Source organism: Limanda limanda, chromosome 3 (genome assembly GCF_963576545.1).
Source record: "Limanda limanda chromosome 3, fLimLim1.1, whole genome shotgun sequence".
Taxonomy (NCBI): Eukaryota; Metazoa; Chordata; class Actinopteri; order Pleuronectiformes; family Pleuronectidae; genus Limanda; species Limanda limanda.
This window is the reverse complement of record NC_083638.1, coordinates 10686058-10707483: the sequence shown is the minus strand read 5'-3', so window position 1 is coordinate 10707483 and position 21426 is coordinate 10686058.

Sequence of the window (21426 nt, the reverse complement as noted above, 5' to 3'; positions counted from 1 at the left end):
CAGGGTGGGCATGTTGCTGAGGACGCAAGGAGGTGCATTGTGGATTCTGAAGATTGTTGAATGAGTGGTTTTCGGGTCGTCTCAGGCACTGCAGCTTATTTTTTTTCTCTCTCTCTCTCTCTCTCTCTCTCCTTCTCTCTCTCTGTGGTTGTTTATCTGTGGGCGTGACTCTGGGACGCCGCACTGCATAACCTGGCTTCTATCTGCCAATCACTCCTCCTTGATGAGCTCAGCTGCCGGCCAATCATCCGATACTCTGCAGTGTATAAACCCTGCATCTTCAACCACCCTCCGCCAGATTGTTGTTGTAGTCATCCCTTCTCCAACCGTCCCCAGATCTGCAGCCTGCTCCCCCCAATCGGACTCTTGTACTTTTTGCAGTGAAGAACCTTCTAACCTGTTCTTCTGTCTGTCTCTTACTTGAGTTCACCAGTCCAGAACTGGTAACAGGTTGGAGACCCTAACCCTTGACTCGATAACCCAGTAGACCGCCATGATCACCATTGGTGACATCACAGAATGTTGTTGTTTTCTGTTTAAACAGAACCCATTACACCATCAAGCTATTTGTCCTTCTTGAGGAATCCAGAAATCAATATATCAGTCTATCAATCAAAAACACAGTCATAAAATAATCTATAAAAACCCTATGCAGCCATCCAACTGGCAGAGGGTTCTATGACATCACAACTATGACAGATGATGTCACATAGACTGTGACAGGCCAAGCAATCAGCCCCTGTTGTCACTCATAATGCAAGGTCAGGAAACATTGATCATTATTAGCATAACAGCACAAGATCAGTACTTTTTTTTAAATGCAGTCAAATCCCCTACCTACGCTGGTAAAACGTGTACAAGCCATCCTTTCCATTTTTTTTTATATTAAGACTGTCTCAGCACTAATTCCCTGATACCTAATTCCCAGCCTTACCTTTGTAATATTCGTAATGAGCCCCTAAGCCCCGAGATCTCTCGTTCTGCTGTGCTCCACGTTCCCTTTGATCCTGACGATCCCCTTCCCAGCATCCGAGGGGGGTCCGTGCATAGCGTTACCTGACTGCATGGTGCTAATACATCGAATATTCATCCGCACCCCTCTGTCTGCACTCCCTGTCCTCCACAACAGGGAAAAGTCAAACAGTATTAGAATATTTCAGAAAGGGGAAAATTCCACTCCCAGGCAGTGCTGACTACTACATGACACCAAATAATGATTACAGACTGACGTCCAGTTAGATCCTTGTTTTCCTTGATTTTGGTGACAGGTTTGGTCATGAGTGGTCAGCGCTTTGTGGTGTTCTACTGAAAACCTCTGATTGCTTTTTAACAGTGTTACCGGTTTGTGTGACATTGCCAGAGTGGCAGCAGCTCCCTGAGCAAACAAGCATGTGCTGTTCTGCTGTCTGAGGAAGTCTTATGTCTTGAGACAAGGGTGACAATATTTATGGTATCATATATATATGTACTACTGTGTATAATCATACAATCATACTATACAGCACGATACCAATGTGAGTATGTGGTCACATTGTTGCTGCACACAAATGGACAATTATTGTCCAGAACGAGAAATGATTTCAGGAATTCAATTCAGAAATTGACACGCCTCCATTGAGAGTACATGGCTAATGTGTGAAGGGCAGGGGTTCTCAAACTGCTAACCCTAACCCCCCTGGGGGATAATTGAGGCACTGCAGGGTGGGAAATTAAGGAAAATAAACAAATGAGAGTTTGCTGATGCTATCGTGTTAACATTTCAATCAGGAAGCTCAATCAGGAACTTTCCTACCCTCAATCAATCACAATTCACTCCCTGATTATAATTACGCAGATTTTAGGCGTTTTTAATGGCCAATCAGTTGCTGCCACAATTTCTTTCAGCCAATCATGCGATCGCTGTCAAACTTTAAATCCATTCTACCCTCTTTTCAGTGATCCGCTGTAACCCGCCTCCAAACCCCTGGTCCAGTCCAGCTGAGTATTTTAATTATCATCAGGATCCTCAACCACCACTAGGGGGGTCTGCATCGGCCCCTGCTAATCCCAGTGAAATCACATAGGGGTCTAAACGCCATAAGACATATTTAATACCATGCACAACAAAGGAAGTGATGGTAAATATTTGGGCTTCTAAAATGTTTGCGTGCCAGAAAAAAGTTTGAGAACCACTGGTATACAGTACCAGTAAGATTACCCTTTCATCCAAAAGGCCAACCTGAAAGTATACACCACTGTACATCAGAGGGCACAATTAGTTTACCATGACAATGAGGTGAAAAATGGCCATAAGTAACTTTGTGACCTTAAAGAACCAAACTTAAGAATTCAGAGAAGAAGGGCAGTATCTCAAGTATAAAAACTATATTTGAATTGCATTAAGGTTAAAATTGGAGCATCCAAACTTTGTCTAACAACAAAAGCAAATCCATCTTGTGTAGCTACAGCAGGTTAACAAGTAGCCTGTCATACTGACGCCATCTATGCCAGCCTGAATATAAGGCTTATCACAATCCTCTGACATTTGCAGAGACAAAATGCAAATAGAAAAGCACCAAACAAACACATGTCTTCAACTTGTGTTAACGAGTCCTCCAACCTCCAATGACCATGGTCATTTGTCTCTTTGTCATATGAAGCATATACGAGTTTCTTAAAAGAACGGCACTACAGCTGCAGGAGGAGAACTAGACCTCAGCCATCATGTTTACATTAACAAACATTTAAAATGAATGCAGAGTGATCAATTTGACCTCCATTTACGTATTTACCATCAAAACCATTCACGCAAAATGTTGAACCATCATGGTTTTAGGTCTAAGCACAAGGGGTTTTATGGGTCTTAATAATCTGCTGAACTATCACTGGGTGTTATGCCATGTTCTAGCTGACTGCTGAAGAAGAGTGTTTCATATTTTGATCTGTCTTGCACAAATGTATCAGTTGTGTTACAGCCTGTGAGTTGTTATTGTTGGTTGGGTATTTATCTTTCAGACCCTGTGCTCCACCACCTCCCTGGGGACGTCCTCAGTGAGTTTCCTGTCTTGACTCAGCTGATTGGTGTTGGAGTGTGTACAGCTTGTCATTTGTCAGATTGTCCGGGTTGCTTTCTTGCTCTCGGTGTTCATGCCTCCGAGTTTGCTTCGCCCGCTCGCGGTTACCTGCCTGCTCTCCTTCTGCCAGCGGAATGCCTCCACAACAAAACAAGTTAAAAGCATTTTAACCTCAGCTGTCCAACTTTCAGGGGCCATATGCCATGGTTATATTCAACCACAGGCTCTGCAGCTAACCCGGAGCTGCACGAGGCAGATAGGATCATTTAGCCCTGCATTGTACCAGCCTTGCTCACGGATCTAACCTTGAACATGCTGCCTCTTCCTTCTCACTCTCCCTCCCACCGACGCTTAATATTAAAGAGCATTGAAAGAAACAAGACAAAGGGCGAACATCATTGAGTTAAATCTGTCATCCATAGCTGATCATCAAAGTAACGTGGGAGTTTTTCCCGGTTTTGCATTCAACCTTAAATGAGATATGTTTTACACCTTCAAGCCAGTTTTAATCCCATCTCGTTTTATATCAAATCATCGGTGGAATTTATGTGATTTACTGTCCAGTTAACTCCGAGGTCCATATTGTATTATTGAAATACTGCAACTCTTGTTCTTTTATTAGCATGCAGTGTCTATTTAGCTGTAATAATTTGTGAATGAATATTATCTCTTAATTTTGTATCATTTCAACGTTATTTATTTGCATGATTAATTCATACGCACCTTTCCACGGTGGCTATGTTGATTTACATAACAAGAACTTTGTGTGCACTCATGCAGTCACACCCTTGTGGCATTTTATTCTTTTTACATAAACCTCTATACAAATGAGTTAAATACCAAACAGTCACAGGAGGCCTACGAGCGTCCCGGCACTCCTTTCCTTTCCCCATCTTGTAATGGCCACAGAGATGTGTGCAGACAGCTGAATGAAGCATGGGAGAGAGGCTCTGCTGCAGGAAGGTGTGCACTGAGCTCAGCTATAGGAAGAGCTTGCTCCCTTTTTCTGTTGTGCAGTGTGAGGCGAGCTCCCCTCCCAGGCCTCTCTCCTCCACCCTTCTCCCTCATCACTAACGAACTCTCTCTGCCAGGCCTTACCTCAGGCGGCCCCCTCTAATTATTCCCCAATGCCACAAACTGGTGAGATGGGTGTCCGTTACACGCTGTGTGCCGAGCTTAGAAAAACAACAACTGTGGGGCCATTATTTGTCAATCAAATCCAGGGCCAAAACAAAATGCTGTCTGGTACATCCTGAGTCCTAGTTATCATCATTGAAAACTGTCAGGCCAAAGAGCATTTTATTGATTTCCATACTTCCTTATTTATTTTTTTATCATCCTGGCATTTCCCCTGTTCAGCTTTGCTACTGAGCTTTGCCCACAAACACCTTGATTCCCTTTGAACAGCAGAAAGAACAAAAGTTATATTTTTCTTTAGTATTGCAAACACATTGCAGCCAATTTACACAAAAATAACAATGAACTTCTCAAAGTATCAAGATATGTTTCTGGAGCATAAAGTTAAATCAAATCAATTCTATCCAAAACAGACAATGGATTTCATTGTCTGGGCAGCAGGTTTATAAACATTTCCTCGCAAATTAGTCTCAAATTCACAGGTATATTTTTCATCATCAACAGAAGATTAAGGAACTGTATCAATGGATGGTAGAAATGGAATCAATGAAATGTGGGAGAAACACACAAAAGTTTCGAAAGAAAAGAAAGAAACAAAATCAATCCACTAAAATAAGCTTTGAGTTCAAACTTTGTGTGGGAAGCGTGTGCTTGCTACCCTTCTGTTGTTTTGGACCGACGTGCCTTGGCAGTGGATGCAGCAGGTCGTGGCTCAAGTCGGACGAGCCAGGTCGTTGACTCTAATGAGGAGGGAGCCATCTTTTCTGAGATTGTGGGCTCCATCAGACCGCTGTCGCTGATCAAACAGACTTTTGTCGTCATTTGCGAAGGTGGCAGATGTGCGGGTGATACGCGCACAGCAGGGGAGGTCATCACTTTGGCTGCAGGCAGAGCCTGTTAAAAGTTTCAGTAATGTGCTGCTTATGCACAAACACAGCTGAGGACGTTCTCCTTCGGTGATTGTCAAAACCTCCTGAGAGAGAAGGCAGGAGAAGCCGATTCAGAGTTTCTGAATCACTCGTTCCAAATTTAAATAACATACCTTGAACCTTATTTATTATAAAGGCACCTAATGCACAACACAATGAAATGAATTAGTTTACGGTTAAATATACATACGATTTGTTAGAAAACATTCTAAAGACATAAACATGTACAATAGACACATTTAGAGTTAATTTCAAACCAGATTTTAAGGGAAATGTTAAGGACACAAAGTTAATATCATAATATTTGTAAAGTACAAAAACGTAAATTATGTTGAGTATGGATTATGGTATAATAAATAAGCACATTCATTTTGTTTAAGGTGTGCTTTCTGTGCATTGACCTGTAAACCTGCATCACCCTCGTTTTACGAGAGTGACACAGCACAGTGACACAGTGAAACCAAGGTTTAATGCTGACTTGTAGGTTTAAGAAATACATCAGGAAACAAATAAGACTTTTGCGTTGCAGGTGAAAAACAAACAATATACTAACAAACCCTTAAAGACAGTCCACCAGAGTAAGACAGACACCAGAGGTCAAGCGTGTTGCCCCAACCTTCATCTGGAAGACTAAAACTGCTAACAGATGTTTAGTAGCGAACACACAGCACATTTCACACAATCAAAGGGGTCTTGAGACTGTAGTGCTTTTACAACAGAAACATCAAAGGAACGCTCAGTAGCTGATGTTGCAGAACGCAAGGTGCAGAATACATTACATTAGTATTCAGAGAGGCTGCTCTTCAACGCGACTATCTGCTAATAGCGGGAGTTTCTATACTGTACATGTTTGCACTGTAAAAACATATTTGACACTACTGATTACATTCCAAACATGGTGTGGCATTTATTTATGTTAGTTATACATTAATTATGTTATTATACAGTAATTACAATGTTACTATAGTGTTTGATTGATATGTTTGACTGTAGCAGGTTCTCATCCTGTTTAGACAATGTTATAAAGCTGTGACCAATTTCTATCTTAACTTCTGTTAATAAGTTAGTCAAAAATAATCTTCAATTCAGCAGGGACATCAAACACCTCCTGCTGTATCACTTCATGGCTGCTGTTTGAATGTTTAACTCATCGACAATCAAGAAAGGCTGGATTGATGGTGGTGTAACGTGCACAGAGCCTCAAACAGGACATGCACGTCATTCTGTTTTTAAGTGATAATTTCTGTTTACACACACATGGTCCTTTTATTTTGGAACAGAAGGAGCAGGATAGCATGGCTGTTACTGAAATGCCATTAATGGTAATAGGTGAATTAATGGTGCACAGTTTGTGATTTGATTAATCTGAAACGGCATTAAAACAGTGCCAACTATGAAACGGCCCTGCACAGCCCAGGTGGTTCTCTGATCATGTTACGTGCATGAAAATCCAGTGTCTTGTTGTTAGGATGTTAATACAACTATGAAACTACGTGTGCTTTGATTTTCACTTCAATGAAATAACCCAATTATTTAAAACCTAATCTGTCACATGACCTTAAAGCAAACCTTCAACTCAGAATCCCCCAAATAATCCAAATTTAAACCTTGACGAATAGTATAAACCTTTTTATAGGAGTGAGTGCATTAACAGAGCAGCAGACTCAGCGCTCCATCTGTGACGGCGCAGGTTGCGTTCAGGTGCAACACTTTCAGTAAACCACACACGTCTCAGCAGTGCTCAGAGTTCAAAACACAATCACTGCTGCTATAATTAATATGTATAGAAGTGCTTTAAGTTGCATTCGCATGCAGCTAACGCCAGTTAAATGTGAGCCATTACATAGCAAAATCACGGCTGAAGTATTTCCTGTTTGCAAAAACCATTCGACATAACCTGAACATAACCTCAATCATAAAACTAGGCCAGAAAATAACCCAGAATTACCTCGGTTGAAGTAAAGGCCTCATGCAATTCTCTCCAATCCCCTTATGTCGGTGCAACGCTTTTGACGCACCACAGGTAAATAACTGTGGGGCCGTCGTCTTCTCTGCCAAGCATATTACTCATATAGCCCAAGTACAGCAAAGCATGAGCCTAATTATCCTCCACTGCACCATGCTGCAGTTGTCTTTGGCTGTAAACAGTGCAATCAGGGAGGCAGCCATGTGGAATGAATCAGAGGTTCCTCACTCGCAAACTCCCAGTTGAGTTTGTTTCTGTCTGTAATGGACATAAATGAAGAGAGGGGGAGGCAGGAAATGGAGCCGACCAGAGGGGGTGGGGACTCGAAAATAGCATGATAGAAAATATGATTGAAATGTTCGCCGGCCGTCCTTTCAGAAACCGCTTCAAAATCAATCCCACCTCTTAAGGGAACACTCCAGGAATTTGGAAAAATGCTTGTTTGCTGATTTACCCAGTCTGGAAATGAGGAGATCCAAATCAATGTCATCTGTTTGTCAGAGATAGGCCACGTGCTTAGCTTAGCACTATTGGGAAACAATGAGGAACTGTTTGCCTAACTCCAAAAAGATGATTCCCCCCCCCAAAAAAAGACTCATGGATGTTTTATTTTGCCATCACCGAAACGGATTTAGCTGTTTAATTCACCATCGCATTGTGCAAACCCGGCAGGCACGGCAAGGTTGTTGGTCAAAATAATTTCCAAATGTGACACTCAAATCGCAATGTTCTTCACTTCTGTTTCTCTACTTGTTAAAACCCCACTTGCACATCCACCACCTCAGCCTCCTCTTCATTTTTATCCAAACTACATCTCGTCCAAACTGCACCTGTCTCCTTACCATCACGCTCCCAGTGCTGTGGACTAGCTTCTATCAAACTAGGAAATCTACTCCTATCAATGTCAATATTTCAGGAGAGCACCACATTCAGATGGTACAGATAAGAGTTCTCTGTTTTAATGTACAATCCATTGCTTCGTTGTATTTTGTATTTTAGCTCCACATCCGACAGTAATGTCTGTCCAATCATCAACCACTTATTAAGACTAACACTGACCTGCTTCAGTTCAACTTTTAATTAAAGTAGTCTGACTCACATAATTAGCGTTGGTGCTGAAAATTACTTAATTGGGTGATTTTCTTTTGTTTGTTTTTCTGTACCAGTCATTATTCTGCTCATATTCAGGTTCACACTTTTAATTTTGGTTATTACTTGAAAAGACTTCATGTTCCAACCCCTTTTTTCAGCCTCAAACACAAGCTCCTGTCTCTTTATAACCCCCCCGGCCAATTAAGCCCAGTCTGTTCTGATTGGTTAAACACTACCAGTGTGAAGAGGAAATACTGGCCTCCACTTTGAGTTTCCACATTGTGCAAATGTGGTGCATCTTGACATGTCATGATTGTTTATTTTTTTGTTTTACTTTGCCGACCTTTTACAGACACAAGTTATTAAATGTTTAATATGTCTCCTCTTAAATATTTGCTCATGGCACATAACTGGTACTGATAATTGGTGGTAAAACATACTGGTACACCACTAACATTATTTTTATTTGAATACAACAACTTTGAAAGATGTCTCACTTTCGAATTTGCTAAGAATTTGTTGTGGAAACTCTGTGTTTCCTGCTTAGTTTTTTTCCATGATTTGGCAACAGTTTCCTTTTAACTGATGCTGCAGAATGTGGCAACTCCGCGAGTTGCGAAAGAGTTTCAAAAGTACAGTTACATTTCAAAAGGAACCATCTTGTCTCGATAGCGGTTGTGAGTATCAGTTATAATGACACTGCTGTAAGTGTTGTTTTTTATAATGAGGCTGCTCCTTTACCGAGTTAAACACCATCTGCTTTACTGAGCACTTGAACGTCACATGGGACAGTAATTCAGTTATTCATTCAATGTTTATATCATGTTAGTCTAGTTAAGCAGCTCAGTGTGTTGAGTCATGCGACGTGTCTGCAATTCAGGGAATAGATTATTCTCCACGTGAGAACAATGATTCATCAACTCAGTCTTTGTAAACACTTGGTTGTAAACTCTTCAGCCTGAACAATGACTTTATCTCAAACTTTGGGGGGAGGAGCTGTGTGAAAACCTGGTTCCTACAGAGGACACTGCATTTAAGTGACCGGGGTCTGGCTTCATGCTGAACCCAAGTGTCAACCCACCAAGGCCTCATGGTTACAAACCACAAGTAACCATATTTGGAGGTGTGGCGGGTTGGGTGAACCCTGATTGAGAGCTTGAGGACATAGCATCCATGTCCTAATGCAGACCATGCTTTATTGCTCATTTTACTTTAGATAATTTAGATTATTTAAATTTATTAAATGGACATCAACATGCTGTATGGAAGAAGACTTGAAACTAGCGATTGAGATCCATTATTATATACAGTCTACGTATATGAAATGTATAACCAAGACACCAGCTAAAAATGTATATAGTTTATTGGTTTATATCAATATTGAAATAGATATAAACAAATATCTCCCAAATATCTCTTGAAAAAGCAATGAAACAAACATAGAAAAACACAGAAGAAGTCAAGAGAGTTTGCGGTGATAAGAGCAGCAGCAGAGTTACTACGTCACTTCCTGTCTCTGTCTGCTGCATCCGGCTGCTCCACCTCTCCCCTGAACAACTCGGAGGATTCGATGCTGCTGCGAGCGCGTCCGTGCAGAGAACCTCCCGCTGTGTTGTGCATGTGTGAAACGCAAACTCTGGGTAAATTTCTGGAGCCAATTCTCAGGATTTTAGCCGTAGGTCATGTCTGAAAACGTCTCCAGTGATGAGGTTCAATGAAATGAACTGTCTATGTATGTTACTGGGCTGCCTCACACAGCAGGTTCACTTAAGTACAACTTGCTAATTTTTTTCACATCTGAGTAACGACACAGGAGATTTCTGATCCGGCCAGGTCCTGGGAGGAGAAGGAAGATGTTCATCACAGAAAGAAATACAGAGAACAGGCAAAGCTCAAAGTACTTTGATATGAATAAACGGTTCATGGATCATTGCAGCGGAAACTAAGATATAATTCATTTGGGTAAATAATAGAATAGGTAAAGAAGCAGCCAAACAATAGACTTGTTTTACAAAATGAGCAGCTGCTGATGTATTTTATCATCTTGTTGATGCTTTGCTATTCTTCAGAGTTCTTGGGACTCTATAACCTTACGTGACCACAAACAAAGGCAGCGCATTGTTCATTGTGATGGATCACTTACTCCAAGCAAGTCTCTGCAAGCTGAATTACAAGAGCAACAAAAAACAAATCACTTGCATCAAAAAGAACATTTTACATTGTGAGAAAACATTTTCATTGAGAACTTTTATAGAATTATGAATACATCTAAATTCTTCTTGAGTATGTTAATATACTGGTGCATGTGGTTCCGAAGGGTGGAAAAGCCTTGACAAATAAACATAAGTCCATCCACCTCCAAAATGGACTTTATCTCCCAATAGTTTTCCATAAAACCCACTGGCTCTGACCTAATCCTTCTAAATTGCTTCATTAACTGCTGCACTAAAACTACCCACTGTACATCTCATGGCCCTTGATGCACGACTCTCACTTTGGTCTTTAGTATAATCTCATCACTGCCCGGTGACTTCACTCAAACTCCAAAAAGCACATAAATATATGTTTGTTTCCCTAAAGTATCATTTAAAGATTTTATTAAAAAAAGTAGTAGCAACTTTTTCTCCACCACTCATCAAATTTAATTGCCCGACCAATCCAATGCCGGCTGATCCTCTACATCATCTCACAAATGTTCTGGTCTAGAGAGCTGACGTGCAGTGGGGCTGTTATTTTATGTCAGCTCTTTATAACTAAAGTAAATAACAGGGAGACGGAGGTAATGGAGGCAGCAGATGAGGAAGGTGGAGAGAAAAGCTGCCGGTCAGTGTTTGAGCCCCGTCTGGAAAAGAAAGTTTCAGTAGGTTGAGAAAACAGCAGGCAATTTTCCCTCAACTAATTTCAGTTATTACAGGCTGGATAATAGTGCTCGTATGGACAGACGTCAGATGGAACTACTTGTGCTACAGTGGGAAGGTGTATGAAGATTAGATGGTGTTACTGATCATCTTCAAATCCTTTAGGTGCACATGACCTGGGTTAAACCTCCCTTTTGTGTGTGTGACAACCAAAGTAGTCCATTTACAAATGGAAAAAAAAGTGAGAAAGGATGCAAATCTATCACTTTCCATCAAGAAATATAACATGAGGGTTTCAGCATTTTTATAAGCTCTTGGTTTCTATGAAACCCTCAAAATGTCAGGATGTTATCAGGCCTCGGAAGGAACAAGGTCGTCACTTTTTATTCATCGTGAGTGTTAATCTTTCCTGGAAGATATATAAATTTGTAAAATCTACTTTGTAATTGCAGACAGGATGAGTCAGCGCCGGGTCAGAGGTGTGTCTGTTTGAAACATCAAAACAAGAGCGTCCCTCAGTCGAGCCCATACAATCACCAAGGACCCGCTGCATAAGACTGCACTCACTGATATCTGTCCCTTCAATATGCCAGGTTTTCTTTGTTACATCTAGATAAATGAAATATTCTCTGGGAAATTGTTGAAAATGTAAAAAACAAAAATGTGCCTTAGTCTGGATCTATGCCAAAATTTAATGGCTTCTCTCCTGGCCCGTGTCCCATCTTTCCACCAAGTTTCCCGGGGAATCTGTTCAGTCGTTTTTTTGTGTCAATCCGACAAACCAACCAACCAACCGACAAACAGACAGAACAAACAGACAGCGGCGAAAACACAACCTCCTTGGGGGAAGGTAATAACGCCGACATATCCCTCTAAAATAAGCATGGCGGCGTACGAGTACACTTTAATAATAAAGGTGAGGCCGGGGAAGAGGGGAAAACACTTCTTTGGAAAATTGTCCTTGGAGCCACTCTGACGCACAAACTACAAGCCAACAACATCCAAAAACAACTACTCTCTGATGTCAGGACGACGTTAGTGCTCTTTTCCGACCGTTATTTTTGTGCCATTGCATTCTGTTGAATTATTAACAGAAAGCGGTGGCATTTTTTATTCAATGTCCACGCTTCCTGTAGACTTCACTCAGCACTCAGGTAGCATCTGGCTAAAAGAGAGTCTTGGCTTTTTTCCCCTGTCTTCATTGTCTTGTCATGTGCGTCCAACCCTTCCAGTGTCCTCTTGATGATATTTTCTCTCTGAGCTCCCCAGCCACGTCTCGACGATACACACCTTCTGTCTTCACAGTTGTCTCTCCCTAATAGGCTGACAGGTTTGTGGCAGAAGATGCTGGTTGATTTATTGGGTGCTCCGGGTTCTAGTGGTGCATGTCTGCCTTGCATCATGTGAGAAAGGCACGCAGCTCTTTCTCTCAATCTCAGGGTTGCACGTGTGCTTATCAAGTCAAAACAGGCATATACTTTTTATTAATGATAGTATGGAATGATATAAGCATTCACATTTTAAATATTAAACACTTATTTTTTAAAGAATGTAAAAAAATATTGAAAAAAATCTAAAATTTCAGGAAAATTTTCTTAAGGAATATAAAGCTACAGAACTGTACAAAGGGAGCGATAGCAACCATTTGGAGACTAAGTATGTGCCTGCAGCTGGACACGCTGTCTCTTCTCATTCAAAAAGCCACCGGTTGGAACCAGTATTCAAAGTCAATGGCATCTTTTTCGACAGAAACCTGACATTGCGGGCAGCTTAAGTGCTGCTCTGCGTTTTCTGGTTTTCATGCACAATGACTCCTTTGGGCCCCAGCACTAAAAGCCATTAGCGCTCCCAGTGGCGTAAAACTTGCATGAATCTATAAATCTTTAAAGGCAGCGGATTGAATTTGTGCTCCTGATAAAGGATAGCTTTTTGGATGAACAGAGTCAAGATGCCAACAGCACCAGCTCTGATGTTTATTAAAGCAGTAAGAGTACATGAAAACTTCATTCTCCATGGATTTGTTATTCAAACACTGCGAAAGCCTCTTCAATGGATGGATCTTTAGCAGAGAGAGGAATCTACCCATTGTATCTTCTGAATTATTTACATGTCACATTTTGATTTGCATGGCAGAAGGACACGATCTTTTTTCCTCTCTACAGCTATTATGGCTAGAATGAAAAAAGAATGAAGAGACACGAGTTCAACAGACTGATAAAATGTTAAAAAACAACTAGTGGTGCTCATGTCTATTTCACGTTACAAGGATGTTCCACATATTGGCCTGAGCACATGTATTTTAACGTGAATGTTCATCCTCCACTAACAACTGTGTGAGGAAAAACACGCCCGTGCAGGAGGTCTGAGTTTCGAAGGTTTCTCTGTTTCCTCCGTGTACTGTACTTCTAAGGTTACCTCTTCTATCACAGAGGAGCATGGAGAGACACAGCGCTGTGTTTATGCCAAACTGTGAAGGACAGTAGGAGGGGCGGACGAGCCGGGAGGTGGGAATCCAATCGCCCGGCACAAGGGCAAATTATCTGACCAAGGTGCTGAGAGCGGGGTGTCTTCAGCCACTAATTGATAAGAGCCTTCTATCTTTAGTAAGCAGCAGTGTTTGGCTCAGTACATCAAAACCTTGGCTGTGGCTGAAAGGCTTGTTGTGTCCCGCTCCCTCCTCATCCCCGGCTATCGAGGGAGGGTGGAAGTCGGGATGTCACCTTGCCAGGGGGTCACTTCTCCACTTTCCTGCCCCGAAACGCTGACGTTGTTTATCTTCCATGTGAATTTGAGCCTAATGGTGCTGTGTGCAATTCCTACGGACGGGTTATAACTTTGGAATTCTTGAATATTCATTAAAAAATTCCATTTAACTATCGCCTTTCTTAAAATTTGCATTTTTTTTCTTTAATTAAGTTTGCCTGGTTGGTAGTAATTCATTTTTACTGCCAGAAGTTGGTGTAAAAGTTGTTTGTGCTATCATCCATGAAGCATTTAATAGCAGTAAGCATTTTTATTCTTCGTTTACTTTGACTGTAATTTAATCCCAGAGAGATAAATTGTATACTTGTAATTATGAAGTCACAAAACTTTTCTTTAAAATTACAAGAGGTGCATGAGCCATATACACTACACCAAACCCTGTGAGAGAGAAGCGCTGTTACATAAGTGTGAACGCAAAATTATGATTTAATTTATTCTCTAAAAACAGATCTGAATTTCATTTAAGTAAAATAAAAGTAAACTTCCTTCGGGCGCATATTTTAGCTCAGATCAAATTCTGACGGAAGAGACAGGATCGCCATATGTAAATTAAAATATGCAAATACAAATATACACAAAACCCAAACACCCCTTAAAGCAAATATCTTATAAGCCCATTGGAGATTCAGTCCAATGGTCCAGAAAGCTAAGTAAAAGCAAAAAATATTACTAGTTGATATCAAACCACGAGCAGATGCTCTCAACCCACACACTCATACAAGCTGACTGTGCTCTGCCAGTGCAATATGTTGGAGGCTCCTGCAATGTAAACGAGTGGCTGCCGAAGAAAGTCAAACATTTGCACAGATATTTACACTCGCTGGAACACTCTGCTAAATGACACAAAGGTTTCAGTCTTTTCTCACATCAGATCATGATTATAAAATAAAAGTCTAATCAGAGATCTCACATTTGTTTTATTTTTACTTGGTTTTAAATTTGATGATTTATCTAGAAATTAAATGTATTGCGGACCTCTTAAGTGCTTTTATTTGATCTCTTTTTCAATCACAGAAACGTGTATATCCTCACGTGTAAGTGAGTCTGTACATTGGTACTAGTGTAACCCAGAGTGGGAGAAACTGGCCTAATATAACCTTATAATCGCAAGAAATTCACGGACCAAACTAGTCAGTTTATGAGACTTTTTGCTTTTGACACATTCAACCGGCCCACGTTTTCAGCAGCTCACCATGGTTCCTGCTGATTCCGCTGATTTACCATTCCTTCTATGGATATTGTAGCACATCATACACTGCAGCCCTGATTTTATTATAAATCAAAGTCCTCACGCCTCTTTACTTCATGTTGTTAAAGAAAATTCAAATATCACTCATTCCTGCACCAATGTCTGTTTTTCTAATTCTCTATTTGTGTCTTTCATGCTTTTAAAATGGGAAAGGTTCCCTTAAGAAAACAGAAAAAAGCCAAAGCAAATGTTTTTCTTTTCTTTTAGTACCTCACAAGAAAAAAAGTTAAACACCTCCCTGTGTTTAATTTAGTCAATGCTTCATCCATGCCTTAAGGGGTGGGGTGTGGGGGGGGGGGTTACCTTCTCCCGTTTGGTGCCAACTGCTGCAGAGAGCGGCTCATTTCTCAGAGGTCATGGCATTGATTAGCCACAGATGCCCCGGAGGCCCAGGAGTGAGGCAAGTTGCAAGCCGACCTGAATTAGACTGTAAAGACGACATCTGAGCCAGGTCAATTAGCAAGTTCTAATCCACACTGATTATTCTAATGCCAAATCACTAGTGATGGTGAGTTTACCTCCTGAGTGGCAGCCAGGCTCTGAGAAAACAAGTTGCTTCCAATGGGTTAAACTCAAGGCAAATTTCATTGATGTTTTTTTCTCATGATATAAACAGAATATCGTGGGTAAAACGTTTATGTGCTGTTCTGCAGAGTGTCTGGATCTACACAACACATCAAAATACAATAAAAACACACAGTATTTGTTGATTTCCGACACAATCCTAAAAGAAGAGCATCACCAACAGGCTGTTCCGTTTCTTTAACGTTTGCACAAAGCTGTAGCTGTAATGGTGAAATACGTAACGAGGATAGTTTACCTACGCCAGTTCGTTTTAATATTGAGTCCGGGCTGAAATGTGCGGTGATTACAAACAATTCCCTTTTCTCTCTGTCACGATGGTGAAAAGTCCAACTGAATCTACTGGATGCTCTTTTAAGAGTCGTCACATGTGGAAACCACGAGGCCGGCTCAAGGTAGCTGCCTTACCGTCCATTAATTACACATCCGAGGTGCCCAGAGGAGAGGAGCTTCCCAGCTCTGCACCAAAACAATTGACAACCGCTTAGAACCGAACGTTCAAGCCAAGATGATACGAATTAAAGAAATGAAAAAGCAAAGAAGGAACGAATCGTTATTAACGACATTTTGGCGAGAAAACCAGCACAGTTAAATTATTTGAATTGCTTCCGTAGGGAGGCACAAATGTATTCAATTGGAGGCCCCTGCCGGAAGATTTTTTTCTCAAAGATGGGTTCTGTCATTTACTGTGGTTCTTATCCAACTACCCTTTGTTCAAGTGCTATTTCTTGCGACAAGTTTGGTTTTAATCAGTTATTTAATGGGAAGGTATCGCATATATTGACACATCAGGATTTGTCTCCTGGGGATTATCAGGGTGTGACATCCTCTGTTGTTACTCTCAGCAAGAGTGAGAAAAAACAACACCTTATAGCTATATTAAAAACGTAGAAACAGTGTAAAAAGTGCAATGGCTGCGCATTTAGCAGAGCACATTCACAAAATAGCAGTATTAACAACAATCATTAAAAAGACAAGGTGATGTTAGACAGTGTTAAAATCGTATTTATTCAAAAGACAAAATCTGACAGAGTTGAAGCAGCAGTAAAGGAAATTGTAATGATAGAGGTTTTGCTGATAACAATGGTGTATGTGGGCAGGTGGATTGTATATCTATGCAATCTAATTCCGTGGCCACGCCCCCTGATCGCAACTTCGCAGACCCCAAATGTGCAATTGTGAAATATCCAGGATACTCGATTTCTGGATACAGTCTATTAAACAAACATTGTTTTGCTAATTTCTGACTGTTTATTGACAGAAATACATTTTTGTTGTGTGTGTAAAAATAATTTTCACAGTGGAATGATGATGATGTGGTTACGAGGGAAGTTACACTTTCACACTTGTGTGTTGTGTAGCTCCAAGTAGTCAGCCATTGTGCACAACATCTTTGTGTTGCATAAAAGGATGTGGCAGTTGATAAAGGATTTCTTTTCATCTGCCGGCCGATTGTATTGTTTGATATTATCAAACTGTGACCGGGAACACTTTACACCAAACAGCTCTGTTTAGCAAATTGACTCTTCAGCTGTGCTGCGTCATTCCAGATTTGATATCTAACAATAGTGTGTTCTTTTCCAAAAAGATTTTCCATTGATTTTCCTCTGCCTTTTGTGAATGATGAACGGCTCCCACTGTTTATCATTACAATTTGAATGGCCCCTGTAAGTCCTCTAATGGCCACTCAGCTGATGGCAGCAAACAATAAGGTATACTCGTGATGCCCGTAAATTCTGAGTCGTTCTGACATCAGCGAACTCGTGCAGCAAATCACCAGACTGGCAGATCTCTTATCCTTCACTGCACTCCCACTTCTTTCCAGTACTCCACCGTGATTAATGTGCCAGCACCGTGAAAAACATACACCACAAGTTGCATATCTAATGTTAAGACCCTCAATGAGCCTTCTCAGGTGGGTTTGAGGGTCGGGCGGCGTTTAAGACCTCCCATCACCACAAATCCTCTGTGTCCTTCTGAGGCTGCTCAGGGCGGAGACGGAATAAATTACAGGCTGAGCAGAAACACAGGCTCCTCTTTTTGAACATCAAATCCCAGCCTTTGTATCACCGCTATTTCGTAGCTTTCCCCTTTCTTACACACCCGCGAAAAACCCTAAACCCCGGCTTTACTTTCACAATCACCACATTTACTCCAAAGCATGGTGAAATTAATGTAACCCAACCAATCTGACTTCTCAGATAGCATGAAACCTAAATCGCTCAAGTAAAATACACACGGACCCCACAGAGTTATGTTCTCCTCTGGAAACCTGTTCCTCTTTCTCTCTCTCTCTCTTTCTCTCCCTCCTTCCTTTCTTTTCTTTTTTCATAACTTGATGGGATCTCGCCAGCGCACAAACAGCGCCACGGTTTCCACAGATGCTTGCATTAGTATTCTGCGGGGAGGTATTTCTGTGACATGTAATACATCACAGTCACCGGGAGGCACTTGCACTGCAGAGTTGATGTGCGAATATGGGCAGAGCATGTTTCAATGTTTAATGCTACACTCTTTATCCTAAAAACGTCCTCTGAAGTTTTCCGGGACAGACACGTGTTTACATGCGTGCGCGTCCAGCCGCACACACCGCGTGAGAGACGCTCTCACGGGCGGGATCTCAAGTGCATTCAACCCGCCGCCACCGTCCACCTGCCATCGCACTCACAGACGCCAGCACGTTGCACATCAGGGTCATGGAGTCTTCCCATCATGGGATATTTGTAAAATGTGATATGAAAGGGGTTGGGGGGGGGCAGTGTGTGTGTTTGTGTGTGTGTATGTCAGTGTGTGTTTAGGGACAGGAGCGTTCTCACCTCGAACACTGAGCGAGGCAGGAAGGCTCAGCAACCTTGACTAACCTTGTAGGTTTTACTGTGCTTTTATGAGAGGATATAAATCATCATGACTTTTTTTTTTTTCAACAAATAATAAAAAAAAAAAATGCTGTTTTACAATGTGCAGCCGGATTGACAAGGCAAATGTGCACCGCCATAACAAAGCCTATTACAACGACTGCCTGCAATAGACTGAGCACTGAAATTCAATATAGCTCAGAATAATGAAAGGATGTCTGTGTCGTCCTGTGTCAGTCAGCACGGAGAAACAATGAGAAGTATTTTCAGTGGGCACATTAAAATGAATTACTCATGTGGGGAACGTAAAACACAGTGCACTGCTGCAGCACTCGCAGGTGAATGGAATACACACAAATTATCATATTGATTGCTTTTCACCTCAATGAGGAGATTTCCATCTTTATGTCATAAAAAATGTGTACGTACAAACAAAGGTTGGGAAGAAGAGGGGTTTAATGGCATCCACGGAGAGATTCTCTGTCTAGACACACAGTTTTCTAACCCAAACTCCAAGTGCAGCTCTCCACAATGTAAACAGCTCAGGCCCCGAACCTCTCCACTCAACAGCACATTTGCTCGCCATGGCTCCCACTCACATATTCATGTATTCATGTGTTTATCAGAACTTGGCGGCTTGTGTTGCCATTTTTCTCCTTATAATGATGAGCGAATGCGCTTCCACAGTGGAATGGAAATAATCAGGGATCCCATGAAAATTCAGACGCACATTTGTTTTTTTTGTTTTTCCGCGAGATAGAGATAGATAGCTGGGGAAGTGATGGGAAGTGCCGAGCGAAAAGGCCAAATTTAGCCTGTTTTCTGTAACCGCCACAACAAAACCAACTAATCACCATCCGCAGTTTGGTGCCGGGAACTTTTTCTTATTCTCAGATGACGTGCAAGTGCCGCATTGCTTTTCAAGCTGTGTCCTCTGTGAGAAAATAACTTTTAGAAAAAAATCATGCAAAAAAGAGAAGTGTTAGGTTGTATTCAAACTAATTCAAACTAACATTTTTTCCCCCAGATTCTAATTTGTTTCAAACATATTTCAAGGTATAACTGGGATCTGATTACAGTTGTGATTATCAGTGCCTGATGCTGCAGGCTCCTGTACCCACATTCCTCAAATATCTCCATCTCCAACACTAGTGGGCAGTCACATTCCACACAGGCTCATTCCCTGCTTACCTGGATACCAGCTTGTTGCACACACACCCGTGCACATGAGGCTCATAGCGGTCTTCATCCTCCCCCCCCCCCCTCTTCCTCTTCCTCTTCTCTTCCTCAGCCCGTTCACCGCATCGGTTGAGTTGTGTGGTCGAGGAGCAGCTGCGAGCAGAGAGGCAAAATGGCTTTTTAATTGAGGTTTTGGATTTTGGGTAGTGTATCACTCTTGAGACAAATGATCGAGCTGAGTGGCATTTAAATGAGTGGTTTCAACCATGTAGTGACCAGTCTCAGTCAGAGTTTATTGGATATTAATTAGGCGACGGGGAGGAGAGAGGAAGCGAATGCCTCCTCAAATGTGAGAAAAGAGAGAGGAGGCGAGGTTAATGTAATCTGAAACGTGAGTAGGGGGTGTGTGGGTGTGTGTGATTGACATTTCATATGTTTCTTGTGCTTGAGTTGGAATTCATAGGTTTCTGTCTGCGATCAATTTTGCCATTCAGGATATAACATATTCAAGGAAAAGCTGCTGCTACAAGCTTCATGGTAGAGAGATGTATATATCAGTGAGTACAAGGACTGCTAAAGCCGACACATGGTTTAATAAACACAGAATAATGAACCAAACATCCAGATTAGTAAACCCAACAGACGGCTGAATTAAGTGGATAGATTTTGTACATTAGGGGGAAAGTTTGAAGGAGAAAATGCAGCAACTGAAATTCAGAACAACAGAGAGAACAAGCCGCCAAATTGGGAGGTTGTGTGTTTGTCTGCCTGAAGGAGCTTGCAAGGTTTGCTCCATATTGTAAAAGATATTTTTCAGAATCAACATATTTGTGCGTTGCCGTCAAAGACAACAATAGCCTCATTAAGCTAATAGAAATATAACCTTTCACCAAAATGTATTTATTCTTGAAGTTATTTGTATCAAAAGAACTGCGCTGTGTTTAACATCTCAAAAGAAAAATTGTCAAGTCAAGTCCCATTAAACATTTTTACACACGAATGGTTTGAAATCACCAACAAAATATCCTCTTGTTCAAAGTGTTGTTGTTTTATTCAGATGATAGTGTAATGTGCACACACATTTCTTCATGAATAAAGATCATTCTCTGTTATGCTCAAATCCGATAGACACCAAAATCACTCTTGGAGATAAATGTGTTTTTTTTGAGGATGTGAAGTTGAAGTTTCTTGTTTTCTGTGCATTTTGATTCTTCTCAACATCGGTAACAAAGTGATTCAAGGGAAGCTATCGAACCAAACTGTGTGTTGCATGATGGGAGATTAGAGGTGAGGCTCTGAGTTATGGATAGATTCCAACTTTTGACCCGACCTCTCTGTTCACTTTGATCTTTGCCTACACCCTTCTTCATGAGGTTAGAGTTTACATGCACTATGTATGAGGCGGATTTAGATTTTTCTTTCTGAAGACAAGGTGAGATTATAATATTGTTTTTCTTCATGTTTTGAATTTTTTTCCTTATCAAAATGAAACTATATCTCACTCCATCTGGCTGACACATCCTTATTTAACATTTTACCATCAAATATCAGCGCATTGATGAGTGACTTCATTATTTCCCTTAACAAGCCTCTACATTATGATTTGCATGGTATGATGCAGCCATCTCCTGCCCACTCCTCCTCCCCTGTTACCTCTGGTCTACGCAGGAGTCGTCCCACATGGCTTCTATGTTTTGCTGTCACCTGATCCCATTATTAGTTGCACCGGATGACACGTTGCTTCCGCTGCGATCGGAATGCCC